Genomic DNA, 14,844 nt, shown 5'->3' on the forward strand with positions numbered 1-14,844 from the left:
ACAGACTTCTGCTTTTAAATTTGAAAGTATAACTCCTCCATGACTCACATGCCATTATAAATAACTAGAAAATAATGCACAAGATTTGCAACAATTGTTTTAAGACATTGTACGGTAGTCAAGACAGGACTGTGATTTCAGCAAGAAAAAAAAGAATGAGGTAAATCCTACAACTATTCCAGTGTTTTTCCAGGAGGAGATTTTCTCACTATGGAGGAAGAAAGGGAAAACTCCAAACACAAAAAGCCTACGGTCTTAGTGAATTGAGGAGGAAAAAAAAATATCAGAGGGTTCTGCTAGAGGCCACTACATAAAGAGGACTCTGAGGGTAAAGGCTATACAGAAGTAAGCATAACTCAGAGATAAGAAAGAGGTGAATCTTAAAAAATCATTGGAGGCTGATGGATCAAGTCATATCTGAAAACTCATCCTAGACTTTTCATTTATGCAAAAGCACTTATGATGTCTGTTTCTGACTCTTGTAACTAGAAAGACTGATCTAATAAGGATATACCATCTTTTTCATTCTAAACTCAATTTTCCCTACTACTTTATAATTTTAAGATGTAAAGTAATGATAAATTGGTATTTTATAACAATATAATTTTAAGATGTAAAGTAATGATAAATTGGTATTTTATAACAATAATAAAAATCAGAAAGTGCTTAATAGATGAGTACTTGGATGGACGATTGGTAGTTAGTTAAGTTGGTGTTTTTATGGTTTCACATAGTTTAGACACTAGCAATATAGTCAATTCCCTGAAATTTGCATTATGCTTTTCAAAGAAAATTAATTTAAAGGCAGTTCTGTTCATTTTTACCATGTTAAAGAAAAGAATGCAATGGGTAAGACCTTATCTCTGACAATATACATTCAAATATATCAGAAAAAAATGCAGGTAAAACTCACAGAAGAAATATATCTGATTTTTTAATGTTAGAACAATCATGATAAAGGTAATGAAAGACTTAAATATTAAATTTCACAGTAAAACTAAACAAGAAGAAAAATGTTCTTTTAAAATTCTCACAGAAGTCTTTGTCATAAATTTCACAACATGTATCACAAATGTCCTACCATGCTCCTGTAAAATGATTAAATCTAGTTGTTTTTCTCTAGCAAACTCATTCAGATTTTAGCTAAAAACATTTTTCTTCACAATTCTAGAGTTCGAATTTAATTTTCAAATTACTACTAAATGTCATAGCTCTGATTACCCATATTAAAATTAGCAGCGTTTAGCATGGCTCTCATATCAGAGTATAAATGAATGAAAACAATAGACTAAATTTATCGTTAAAATGTAATATGGTCTTGATTTGTTTCATATGGACTGGTGAATAAACAGAAAAGTAGAACTTTTTTTTAAACTTATTAAGTTTCAATACTTAGCAGTGATACAGGGACTTATCAGGTGTCCCAGCCTGTCTTTAAAAGATTTAATATGGCTTTCTGGTACACTATTTATACAGACTTTGTACGATAACTGGTCTATTTAAAAACTTGTTCAGATTCAGTCTTTACTTTAAACGTATCGTATCCATAAAGCATATGACTTATGGGAAATGATCTGTGCGGTATGGTACCCTGGAGTTGATCCTGAGCAGAAAAAGTGGAAAAAGTGAGGAAATCCAAATAAAATCTGTAGTTTAGCTTATTGTTTCAATGTTACCATTTAATTTTTGATGGATGCTTTATAGTTATATAAAAGAAACATCATAAATGTAATATGTTAACTTTAGAAGATGTTATGTTATGTAACATGTTAACTTTAGAAAATGTTATGTAATATGTTAACTTTAGAAGATGGACAAATATATTATTGTTAGGTTGTTAAGAAAGATGGATGAATGGTATAAAGAAACTATGTTTTATTGTTAAACTTTTCTGTGAATCTAAAATCACTCCCCCAAAATGTGTATTTTATAAAACAAATTACACTTGGGCCTCATATATTTTATTCACTTTCATATCTCTTGGAGATACCTTCTTAAATTCTGAGACAGAAAAAATCACTTGGCAGCCACTCAGTTTGATGGCTATTTTACTTTATTAATAGCCGTAAAATACAGCTTAACTTGGTCTCTGACTCTGCCGGTGAAGGATGAGATGTGGTTTTCCCTTTAGAGGATCATCTCACAGAGTGCTCTGTGCTCTTGCATATGGTGCTTCCTATTCCTGGAATATTCTGCTTTCCTACTAAATTCATGCTCTTTCTTCAAGACTGCTTCAGTATCTTCTCTTCTGCATATTTTTCTCTAACTTTCCCTACTCTTTAGAAAAATGACATACACTTAAATGTATTAAAAAATTTATACTTTACAGATTTATAAATCTCTCACTGTAGTTCTGAAATAGTGTTTATCACAATTAACTGTGGAACTTCTTTTCCCAGCATCAAACTCTCATTTCATTTAGGATAACACCTTAGAATCTGAGTCTTTAGTAGGAATTCTCCCTTCAGAGAAACTATACTTTGAGATATACTGTCTTATGTAACAGTAACACACTTCATATATGATTCTGTGCCAAGCATGATAATTTATTGAAAAGTGTACTCACAAAATTGAATTAGTTAAATAATTAAAAATAGGTTAAAAAAGGCAAAAGCAAGTTATATTTAAATTCTCAAGACTTAGCTTGAAAAACGTATTCATGAAACTTAAGCAAAGACAGCCAGGCTCCAAGGTTGCACTTTACTCATAGAACCTTACTGGTACCCCACTTACGTTTGGTTTTCATTGAAAGTGTTTTCAAATGAATGCAAAATTTGTAGTTTTCCCTTATTGAAGACTTTAATGGTTTTTTTAAAAGAGCAAAACATGTGATTGATGTGTTGAAATTGCCTAGGCTGAGAGAGTTTATCAAAGCAATTGGTGTTTGCAAGTGGCCCTGACAATTCTAACAATTAGAAGGTGCTCTACAGCAATAATCTCCAAGCACATCTGTTTGTACCTACCATAAATGAATTTCAAGAATGTTCTCACTTATACATTTTGAGTTGAAATTTAACATTTTTCACCATAAATTCTAATATAATTGAAAGGGTATAATTTATTGTGTATTCTATATATTGGTATTTTAAAATAAATTATCATATCACCCATTTCGTTTTATCCAATGGAAACTAAATATTTTGCAATACACTGCCCAATATCAACTCTTTAAATACTGCCATAAAAAAGCTTTTATTTAATACCTATTCTCTTATAAATATGTTTTTGTTATACTCTGACTGCTGAGTTTCACTTTACTGTAATTTTTTTATGCTGACAAGTTTTTTTAATCACTTACCATAGTCATTCTCCAACAAAATTATGTACATAATATGTAATTATTTACAAAATATATTTCCTGTGATTGTACATAAAATGAGAAAATACTGTAGAATTTGAAGAAACAGTTGTATAATCTGATGTAAGATTTTTAAAGTGGATATTTTTATTATGGCTTCTGTTTTGTGAACAGATGGAAATGAAGTACAATGGAAAAATGAAGAATAGTTAGGATGATATTGGTAATAAGGCAAGAGATTTTGAGGATCAGATTATTATGGCAACCGTAATCATGGTGAAAATTGATACCTCCCTGATTATATTTTGAAAGTAGAGGCACAGAATTTACTAATAGCGGTTGGGAGAGAAAAAGAGAGAGAGAGAAGGAAATGCAGAGATATCAGTAATTTCTTTTTAAGACAGAAAGGAACTAGAAGAATGTAATTATCATGTACTACTTGGGGAGCTACATTTGGGACATATTAAGATGACACTTATCCATCCAAGTGACAATGTGGTAGAGGAAATTTGATTTGTGTCTGAAATTCAGAATAGATTTCTAGGCTAGAGACATGAAGTTGGAAGTCTACAGCATAAAGATTGTGCTTAAAGCTATGCAACTTGCTTAGGTTCCTGGAAAGTGAGTAAAGAAGAGGGTTAAGATGAAAAGAAACCGTTAAGAAGACTAAAACAGAGTCGAACCTGTCATGAATACAGAATGTAGCCAATGCTTCCAGAAGGAAGTAATTGGCTGCTTAAAATACTCTTGATGTTAGCTACAGGCAGTATGCTCTATAGTAGACATTCGGAACTTATTTTTTTAAAAATTTGCTAAGGGGGTACATCTTATGTTAAGTGTTTGGGTTGGGGGAGGAAATCTGGTAGATGATGAATGTATCTATGGCCTTGATGGTAGTCATGATTTCATAGGTATATACTCGTCCCCAAGGTATTGGTTTGTGTACAAAAATAGGTACAGTTTTTACATGTCAATCACACCACAATTAAGTGGTTTTAAAAAATACTGGTGATGAATGAAGTAAGGTAGGGGATAAGAATTAACCATTGGATTTAACATTGTGTAGCTTAGGGCTGACTGACAAGAGAAGTGTGATGGTGGAGGAACAGTAAAAGCCCATTTGGAATAGTATTAAGAGAATATGTAAGAGAATGTTCGTGTGCTGATGATAATGATCCAGTAGAGACATGGCAAAAAAATGATAATTCAGAAGAAGTTGAGAGGGGATGTTATTGAAGCAACAGCTCTTATTGGGTGAGAGGACTTACTGCACAAGTGGAAGGTTGTCCTCAGCTAGAAACAGTCTACTCCTATTAAGAGGAGTGAAAGCAGTTGAGAAACATAGATGTTGAAAGGTAGATAGGTATATGGGACTGGTGGCTAAAATCTAGTCATCTGAAATGACTTCTGGATTTTCATTACAGAATTAAGATATCAAATCTTTGGCCGGGAAGGCATTTTTAATGTGTTTATATTACATTATGAACATCATGGGGGTGGGAGTTTACAAAGAAAACGTTTTAACTGGAAGCACATCTGTATTTTGTAACTGTGATTAAAAGGCATTATCCTTTTATGTCATCTATTATATTAGTAGGGGAGATGCTATTTATAAAAAAGAAAAACATAAAATCCGTGGGCAGATTAAAAGGCATAGTGAAAAACAAAATTAATTTCAATGATCTCTATAATAATTCAGAAGTAAAAATATGTTTACAAGTGTACACACTATCAATCAAGCTCTTGTGATTAAACTTATAGTAATTCTTTTTATTTTTTTGTTTTTGAGATGGAGTCTTGCCCTATCGCCCAGGCTGGAGTGCAATGGCGCGATCTCGGCTCACTGCAACCTCCGCCTCCCGGGTTCAAGGAATTCTCCTTCCTCAGCCTCCCGAGTACCTGGGATTACAGGTACACACCACGGCGCCCAGCTAATTTTTTGTATATTTAGTAGAGACAGCATTTCACCATGTTGGCCAGGCTGGTCTCAAACTCCTGACCTCGTGATCCGCCTGCCTCGGCCTCCCAGAGTGCTAGGATTACAGGCGTGAGTCACTGTGCCAGGCCAGTAATTCTTTTTAAATCATCCTTGTTTGCTACATAACTTGTCAGAAATTGGTTAACTCAACCTAAGGAGTACGCTACCCTTATTACTATCCCCCTAAAAAGAAAATCTGACAAAAGTGAGATTGTTTTTTTCTGAAGTTGTGAATTATTTTATGTACTTCAAGGCTTGATAATTTATCCATAAGTGTATCATGATAAGGTAAGGACTTATTTAAAAGTCTATTTTTTAAATTATTAGTTGAAAACCATTAAAATTCACATGCTTTAGAGATTATTCTTAAAAATGGTAGAAACCTCTACCATAATTGAATTATACGGTAATTTTAAAACATTGTATTATGCACTTCCAAAAATATGTCCTGTGGTATACATATTATCAGCTTCATTTCATAGATGAGAAAAGAGTCTCAAAATATGTAGTTTCCCCCAAAACATAAAGACAAGTCTTTGAAAAAGACCGTACTGCAATTAAGAATTCTGAGACTCCAGTGTTCTTTCTAAACAGTTCTGTGCTCCCAGTCAAGAGGTTTTTGTCAGAATTAGCTTACACTGTCATGCATCCTTCCCTCATGGCATCCCAGTAAAGGCTTCCAGGTTTTGTAGTTCTACTAGCTGACCACAAGAGACTTTTAAGGAAGATTAAGAAGTTTTACTCTGTAGCTAGAATACATTTGGCTCTCTCATCTTTCTGTCTTATTGATTCCCTCCAAGTCACTGCATCATTGAGTGCCCTGGAAAAGTATTTTGCTGCCATTCTTTCACCACTTACTTTTTTTGATACTCTGGATGATAGCAGTGGAGGGAAGAATTTCTGACAATGTATTTTGATATCTTCCTGTTATCACATAAGCACTGGGAAACTATCATCACACAAAACCTCAACTGGCCTAGTTTCCCATTTCTTAGGTCATATTCTATTTCTACACAGCTTTGAAAGTAAAATGTTAAATGCAATGCGTCATTTACTTCAATTTAATGTACTGTTTATGATTTTGTGTTTGCTCCATATTATATATGCCCTATTTTCCTTAAATATGAAAAGGCAAAAAATGCACACAATTTAACTATTTTTAAAGTGCATTTTTATGAAGGATTAAAAAAAATCCTATTTGGAAAAGCTAAGAAGTAAAAACCACAGCATTTGGCTCCTTTTCAATGTAAGTAAATATATAAACAGCCTGTTGAAATGCAGATCTTCTAGCTCACAGATGATTTTTCTTTTCTTAGAAGCTTAGTTAGAATCGTCATTGATCTCCTTCATAAGACAGGTTCCCATTGGAGTTGGACTGGCATGTTCATTTTTACTTTATTGATATTTAAGGCTTTGAAAACATAAAAATATACTCCTAAAATATGTTCTTTAAAATTTAATAAGAAAAATCTGAGTAGGTTTAGATGTGGGTATTTTAGTCCATGACAGCTTTTAAAAAATAATTTTGAAAACAAATTAGGGTGTAACTGCAGTTAATTCTTTTAGATCAATTAGTGTAAAAATATGTACGTCATAAACCTTTCACCTAAAGCATCTTCTTTATTCTGTACAATGTATAGCAACATCACAGGTATTTTAATGATCGAACAAATAAATTTATTTAACAAATCAAGTGAAGGTGACTCTAAAGAAACACATTAGAAAACATTACAAGTTTTCACATTATGTTTAGAGGTGGCACAAATGAATGACCCGCGTTTGCACTAGGAAAGGAACTTATAATTTAATAGGCCAAAAATTCTTGTAATATTAGAAATCATCTGTTGTTTTTATATTAAATAAACCCAAAAATAATATGAAGTACACCGACATAATCATAGGTTATATATCAGCAGGCTAATAAGTTGAAGAAATGTCTTTTCTTTATATACCCATGCTAGAAGGAATATTGCAGAAACATACTAAGAAAAAATGTAATCCTGGCGAAGGAGATTACCCAAAAGCAGAGATTTAGGAATAGCAAAAATGAAATTTTCTCTGCAAGTAATGAAATTTGTACCATTAATTATTCACTATCTACTGATCTACTGAACACCCAAAATGTGATAGACATTATGCCTTTTTTCACTGTACACCTTTAAAAAAATCAACCCTTCAAATTACTTATTAAAAATTTTAATTCAATGTAATTTATTGAAAACTGCATAACTCTAAGGAGGGTAGGAAAAATTCATCTTAAAAATTAGGGATATTGTATTATTTGGACATACTAGGTAGGGTCTATGAGATTTGCATGGCCTGAGATGATATTTGGCATCAGAAAAAAATGCATGGCTCTAAAAATAAAATTAATATTTAATAATGAACACCAATAAATGTTTAATTAGATGATTATTAAACAGTATTATAGTAACTAACCAACAAGAATTCAACTTATTTAGTTCAGAAATAAAACTAAAATCACAAGGATAAAATTGGTAAATTATTTTTAAAAGCAAACATTATTTTAAAAGACCATTTTAACATGTAATGTAAGGACTTCAGAAATAAATACCCAGAGCCTACTTAAAATTTAAGATGGTAAATATATTCTTACCAATTATGTTTTAACAGAATGTTAGATATCATGTACTTTGTTAACCAAAACAGACTATATTTCATATGATGATTAGAGGAAGAAGGCAAATATACATGGAGCAGAGATCAACATATAATATGAGTATTTCTACGGTGCATGGTGGTTAGAAAAATAATAACAATTTACAAACCAGTGACTTACCAAACTAAGAAACATATCTGAAGAGGGTGGATGGCTGGTTGGTAAAGAGATAGTTTTTAAACACACTTTAGACTACCTCATTCATCGCTTATTTTACCATAATGTGACACTTCCCAAGTAGACATCAATAACTATGGAAGTAAAAGCAACACAAGTTGAATGAGGAACGTAAGAGGAAAACCTGAAAGTGTTTTTACTAACACTGTACACTTAAGTAATCAATAAGAGGAATTTATCAAAGCTCTCTCTTGTCCAACATAAACTAGAATCAAAGTGTTTTATTAGCCGTAGTTTTAACCTTGTCTTCTGTTGTAGAAAAATGTGTCTTAGAATTTAAAAGAGAATCTAAAAGCTCAGTAGAAGGGAGAGCTGTACCCATAGTATGCCAACATAGCAGGGAGATACTATCTTAATGGCTCTGGGTTCATTTAGTGACCTCTGCTTAGCAGAGTTAGAGGAAATGTCCTATAGCCACTAAAAGTATTCCCACACAAACAGCAGCAAATCAACAAGCTATCTTGATTAATTACTGTGTATCGATTAAGAGGATCAGAGCATCTGGGAATACAGAAACCTGAAATTCCGCAACATTTCTGGATTTCCATGTAATTGACATATTACTAATTGGGTTGAGACAAACAAAAAATATTGGCAAGAGTAATTGAAATATGTTCTTTTTTAATGAAATGCTATGATATAGTAGACAAGAATCTGTGGCAGGTGGAGATCAATAGGAAACATGAAAATGAATTCCAGGAGTTTTACTTATACATCTATTTTTAAAAAATTAGAAGTTGACCAAAATTAACATAGTCTATTTTTATTGTGATGTGCTATTATTCCTTGTTGATATTGAGGAGAGATGCAAGCATGTATCTGAAATGTACATAATTAATTTCCTTAGAAAAATTGCAAGAAAAGCAAAAAAAAAAAAACAGCAGAAGACATATACCTTTAATCTTAGTCACCATGGTAGCCTGAACATCCTTTTGGGATAGATATGACAAGAAAAAGCCTATAGCCTAAGAATAAGAGTTTTGGCTTTGGATCCATTTCAAAGGGTGGCTTAAATTACCTATCTACTCTTCCAGTCATCATAAATCATACATCTGGTGTGGCGTTGCTGAATGTATGATTTTAGGGATGCTTCATATGACTTTCAGGAGAGAGCCAGGATTGGAAAAAGATAAAATCAATAAAATAATATAAATTCCTCATTAGGCAATTCTGCAACTGTGTTTTGGTGTTTTTTGTTTGCTTTTGTTATTTTTGTCACTTCTTTATGGGATTACCGGACTAAAATTAACTTCAATTGTGAAGTCCATGTGCAGTCAGCTCTCTGTTCTTGTTTGCAGAAATTATTAAGAGGAAGTCAATTTTTCTGGTGACTTAAAAGTTACTCAGATGATTCATTTATTCGTTAAAATATTTATTATCTGCTATTGCATTGGGCACTCAGTTGAGATTAGAGATACTAGTGGTTAAGGAAGGCCACATCTCTTCCTTTATACAGCTTATAGTCTAGTGATAAAAGACTAGAATGGCCAAAATGCAGAACACGGAAAACACCAAATGCTGGAGAGGATGTGGAGCAATAGGAAGGGTCATTCGTTACTAGTGTGAGTGTAAAAATTGTACAACCATTGTGGAAGTGTGGAAGATAGAAAATGAGGCTAAGTACACAATGTAAGTGGGATCAAGAAAAATATTTCTAAACTAATATACAAAAGAGAATTAAGATTTAGCCAAAGAAAAAGGGAAGGAGAATGCATTTCAGGTGATGAAAATTAAATGCTTAATGTTCCAGAGATAAGAGAACATGACACATTTAAGGAGCTTAGTTTAATTCGTATGTCTAAGCTTATAGTTTAAGAAGTGAATAATGTAGGAGCAGTAAACACCTGGGGGGAGTAAAACAATTGTGGATATCTATTATTTTCTCTGCATCTATTTGGAATCAACAATAGATATTCATAATTTTATTTTATTAACATAATGTTAATTTTCCTTGGGTAATTACTAGTTAGCATTTTCAGTGCATGCTATTGTATTGGACTTTCTTCTTTTTCTGTAACTCCAAAGATAAGCATGTGACTAAATCTGGCCAATGAAAATCAATTCCGGGTTGTTGATTTTTGTGTGCAGGGAGTGTGAGTGTGTGTGTGTGTGTGTGTGTGTGTGTGTTTGCATCCTTTGAGATTATAGTTTTGTTTTTTCTACGGGCTATTTCTGGAGGGATTGCATTTAGCCTGGAAATACTAGGGGACATACTGTCCCAACAAAGAAAAGCTCATCTGAAAATAGAGCAGACCCATTGGCCAAAGGTGGACGGAGAAAGACTGAGACATCATGACACTGTTTGTGCCCCTATACCTGGTCATAGAAGTCTAAAATTGCTCTCATATGTTGAGAGCCAAAATCTTTACATTTTCCTTTTATTTGTTTATATGTTTATTTATGCTTTGCCAAAGCCATTTTACATTTGTCACTTTTATGTAAAATAGTTTGGAGTAATAAATATGTAAATGAATATTATTTATATAATAATCTCCCTTGTTTTGATGGGAATATAGACATGGGCTTTTTATGAATAAATATTGTACACCTTTTTCTTTGTGTTTAGCATAAGAAAAAAATTAGGTGGATTTTAGTGACCCAGACCAATTGTTAATATAAAAAATAATAGCTAAATATTTGCTACCTGTTGTTCAGTTGTAGAATTTCATCTGACTGACTTCAATTTTAGGCCACTCTCAGAGAGTTCACATCATAACTGATATAAGACCTATAGCCAAAGTAGGGAATTTTCTCCCCATCTCCTACCTTTAGATTCTACATCAGTGGTCCCCAACATTTTTGGCACTAGCAAGCGTTTCATGGAAGACAATTTTTCCATGGAGGGGATGTGGAGGGGGATAGTTTTGGGATGAAACTGTTTCACCTCAGCTCATCAAGCATTATTAGATTCTCATAAGGAGCACACAACCTAGATCCCTCGCATGCCCAGTTCATAATAGGGTTTGCGCTCCTATGAGAATCTAAGGCCCTTGCTGATCTGACAGGAGGGGGAGCTCAGGCAGTAATGCTCCCTCACCAGCCACTCACTTCCTGCTGTGAATCCGGTTCCTGTGATGCCAGTCTGTGGCCCAAGGTTTGGGGACGACCCCTGTTCTACATGAAAGTGTTATCTCCTCCAGCCTGGTGACAGAGCAAGACTCCATATCAAAAATAAATAAATAAATAAATAAAATTTAAAAAAAAGTGGTACCTCTTTCTGCAAGAGCAAGGTAAATATATGTCATACAACTTATATAAAGAGTCTTGTATTGAAATGAGTATACCAGCACCATGACTGAATTGACATCATTGGTATTTTCACTTTCCTAGTAGATTAGGACATGGGACAGTCCTATGTCTCTTACTTGTGTTTTAGCAGGGAAACAGGAACCTGAAAATTGAGAAGTTAAAATGTTTTAAAAGGCTTTAACATTCATGTTTAAATGTTTGAGCTTAATCTGCAAGCTACTTAGCAGGTTTGAGATAATCATAGACAGTACTATGGTAATAAGAGTGAAGATGAAACAAGTATTTGGTAGAAATGAAAAATACAATTAAAGAAAATAGTATATTTGGTTTAGGTCTGTGAATTCTTGTGATAGCCTTAAATGCGATCCATGTAATGTTCTTCTACAACTTGAAGCCATGTAATTCAGTCCCAGTCTTTGGGAGGAAGAAGGCTCAGGGTGATTAGACTCAAACTGATGATAGAAGCTCATTTCCTCATGAATCAAATCTAAGATACAAACTATTCTCTCAATTTGAAGTCTTTAAAACATCTCATGTTATTAGGATGAGGAATGTTGAACTGGAGTGTGGGAATTAATTTAGATCTAATTTTTAATATTCTCTTTTCTTTTCTAATTTATGGTACAGTCAGGATTTAAATACAGTAAACATGAACCAAGTGAGTAGAATGCCTGCTGAAGCAATCTCTGGGGAGACTATAAGATGGCCTAGATTTACAAAACAATGACAACAAATATAACCTAGGCATCATTGTTAAATAATCTCTAACCTCAGTGAAAAATCTTTGTGTTCTGTTTACCCGTTTAAAAAAACACAGAAAACACTGCTATGAGAACATAGAGAACAACAAATTTCTTTTCTTTTTTTTTTTCAACACAAAGCATACAAAATATGCTAATTTTACTACTTTGTCATACACTGGCAAGCTCTAGATGTTAAAAAATTAGGACTATTGGTCCATTATATACACTATATACAGAGCAAAACAAAATGCACAAAACATACAGAAAAAATGGTGTCTGAAAATGTCCAAGTATGAACACACTAGCATATTATCTTTTGCAATTTCTTCCCTCCCACCTCCTCTAAACCATTGAGCAAGTATAGACAGTAATATACTGCTCACAAAGGTGGCTTCACAATTCAACTTCCAAAAGTGTTTCCTATGAATTTTAGCAAAAAGATATTTACAAAGTGGTATTTTACTACCTCTACATTTAATATACATCGGGCACTTCTAAACATCTAGATAGTCTAAATGTTTCAAGTAAGGAGTTAATTTGTCCACTATGTATGTACACAGCAGTCTTGAATAAACTGCAAACATGTAACAACAGTTATAATTTGAAAGAGTCTTCCAAATGTGAACATTCTGGCCTAGAACCCTTCCCATCTCCATCAACCCAGTGGGCAAGTATGCTCAAATTTTCAGAAGACAGTCTTTCCTAGGACTTGTAAAACAAAATGTACAAAATATATTAGTTTACTAACTCTAGTTTTGTTATACACTGGCAACCTCTTTAACATCCAGAAAGACTAGATGTTGTAAATTAGGACTCGTTTGTCCTTTATGTACATTATATACATAGATAAAACAAAATGCACAGACATAGTGATTCATCTTGCTTCGCTGTAAGCAGGATGGCATAGAGCTCTCTGCACCTCCCCCTCCTCTCTCCTCCCCTGAACCACTGCACAAACACAATGAGTATTACTCAACAGGTGATTTGGCCATTCCCCCCCAAAAACAACATTTCTATGAATTGTAACAAAAAGATATTTACAAAATGTGGTTTTACTACCTCTAATTTTAACATATATCAGACACTTCAGAATATCTAAAAAGAACAGACATTTCAAAAAAGCTTAGCATTGTCAACTATATACATAGTAGTGAGGAAGCGAATGCACACAAAACAATGGATAGAATATGAAAATGTCTTCTAAATATGACCAGTCTAGCATAGAACCTTCTTTTTTTCCTTCTCAGGTCTTCGAGCTCCATGTCATCTAACCCACTGAACAAACGTGAACGTATCGCTTCTAGAGGCCGTCTAACAACTCAGTTTCCAAAAGTCAACTCCGGAAGACATGTATTTTCTATGATTTCTTTTAAACAAATGAGAATTTACAAGATGTGTGACTTTCTAACTCTATCATACGTCGGCAACCTCTTTCCATCTAGAAGGGCTAGATGTGACAAATGTTTTCTATTAAAAGGTTGGGGTGGAGTTGAGAGCAGCTTTTTCATATTATATACACAGGCCTTCCGTAAACGGCCAGTGAATCTTCCCAGAGGATGGAGGGCATTTCCAACAGGCCAAACGTGGCCTGTCATTCTACCATTTGTCTCTTCCGACAGCAAGGTCTGGTAGTACGGAGACCAACCGCCCGATCGCCGCTAACCGTTCCACCCGTCGTCGTTCGGGACTTCGCTCACCTCCCAGGCCCGTTAAGGCCTTTGTCCGTTGTCGTTAGGACTAGGTAGGTCTCGCCCAATGGCGACAGAGTGGTCACCCGGGACCCAGATCTGGCGGCTCCGTGGCCTGAAGAGGCGGCCGAGCCTGCCTGCGTCCCTAGGCCGCCTTCCCGGGCCCTCCATGCCCTAACGCCCTCCGCCGCGCGGCGTTCGAGCGGCCGCCATGCTTCCCGGCACGCTACTCCCGCCGCCACCCAAAGGCGCTGCGTCCAGGCTGCTCGGCGGGGGTTTCGTCCAGGCCCGGCAGGCTTGGGCCGGGAGACCCGACGGCCGGCAGGGTCCGGACTGGGAGAGGCCGCCGCCGCCATCAGTCACCGAGGTAGGGTAGGGAAGAGAGGTTCGCCACCGCTTCAAGGCCTGGGCCCAGCCAGTGGGCAGCCACAGCAGAGGCCTCCGGTATCTGCAGGGCAGAGGGCGCGGCCTGTCCTGGGGCGCCCCCTAGCTCACCCGCCGACCCGGGGCCGGAGGGCCTGGAGGGCCCTGGAGGAGCGGCCCGCGCTCTGCGTCTCTCCGCGCTCTCTGCCAACAAATTTCTTTATTGTTTGTGTTACCAGAAAGGGGTCCTGATCCAGACTCTTAAGAGAGGGTTCTAGGATCTTGTGCAAGAAAGAATTTGCAGAGGGCGGGGGAGTCCACAGAGGAAAGTGAAATCAAGTTTATGTGAGAAATAAAGAAACAACAGAATGGCTACTTACAGGCAGAATAGCCCTAAGGATTGCTGGTTGGCTGTTTTTATGGTTACTTGTTAGTCATATGCTAAATAAGTGGTGGATTATTCATGAGTTTTGCAGGGAGGGGGTGGAGAGTTCATGGAACCCGGAGCTTCTTCCCTATTTAGTCCATATAGGGTAATATCCCGACATTGCCAAAAGTATCTGTAAACTGCAGTGGCGCTGATGGGAGTGTCTTTTAACATGCTAATGCATTATAGATAGCATATAAAGAACAGTGAGGACTTTCACTCGAGTCCGTGTGAAGAGACC

The 14,844-nt window shown here is 35.4% G+C and overlaps 1 long non-coding RNA gene across 3 annotated transcripts in view; it reads left to right on the plus strand.

The window, feature by feature from the left end:
• LOC112440858 (uncharacterized) overlaps positions 1–14,844 on the plus strand; it is a 117,007-nt gene that overhangs the window by 13,358 nt on the left and 88,805 nt on the right. For 2 of the 3 annotated variants that reach the window (XR_008619776.2, XR_008619777.1), the window contains exon 3: positions 5,088–5,209. This is a non-coding gene — a long non-coding RNA (uncharacterized LOC112440858). Of the gene's footprint in view, positions 1–5,087; positions 5,210–13,372; positions 13,691–14,844 lie in introns of those variants that run through there. The other variant, XR_003028848.4, reaches the window with a different exon arrangement.

Source organism: Pan paniscus, chromosome 11 (genome assembly GCF_029289425.2).
Source record: "Pan paniscus chromosome 11, NHGRI_mPanPan1-v2.0_pri, whole genome shotgun sequence".
In the NCBI taxonomy this organism is placed as follows: Eukaryota; Metazoa; Chordata; class Mammalia; order Primates; family Hominidae; genus Pan; species Pan paniscus.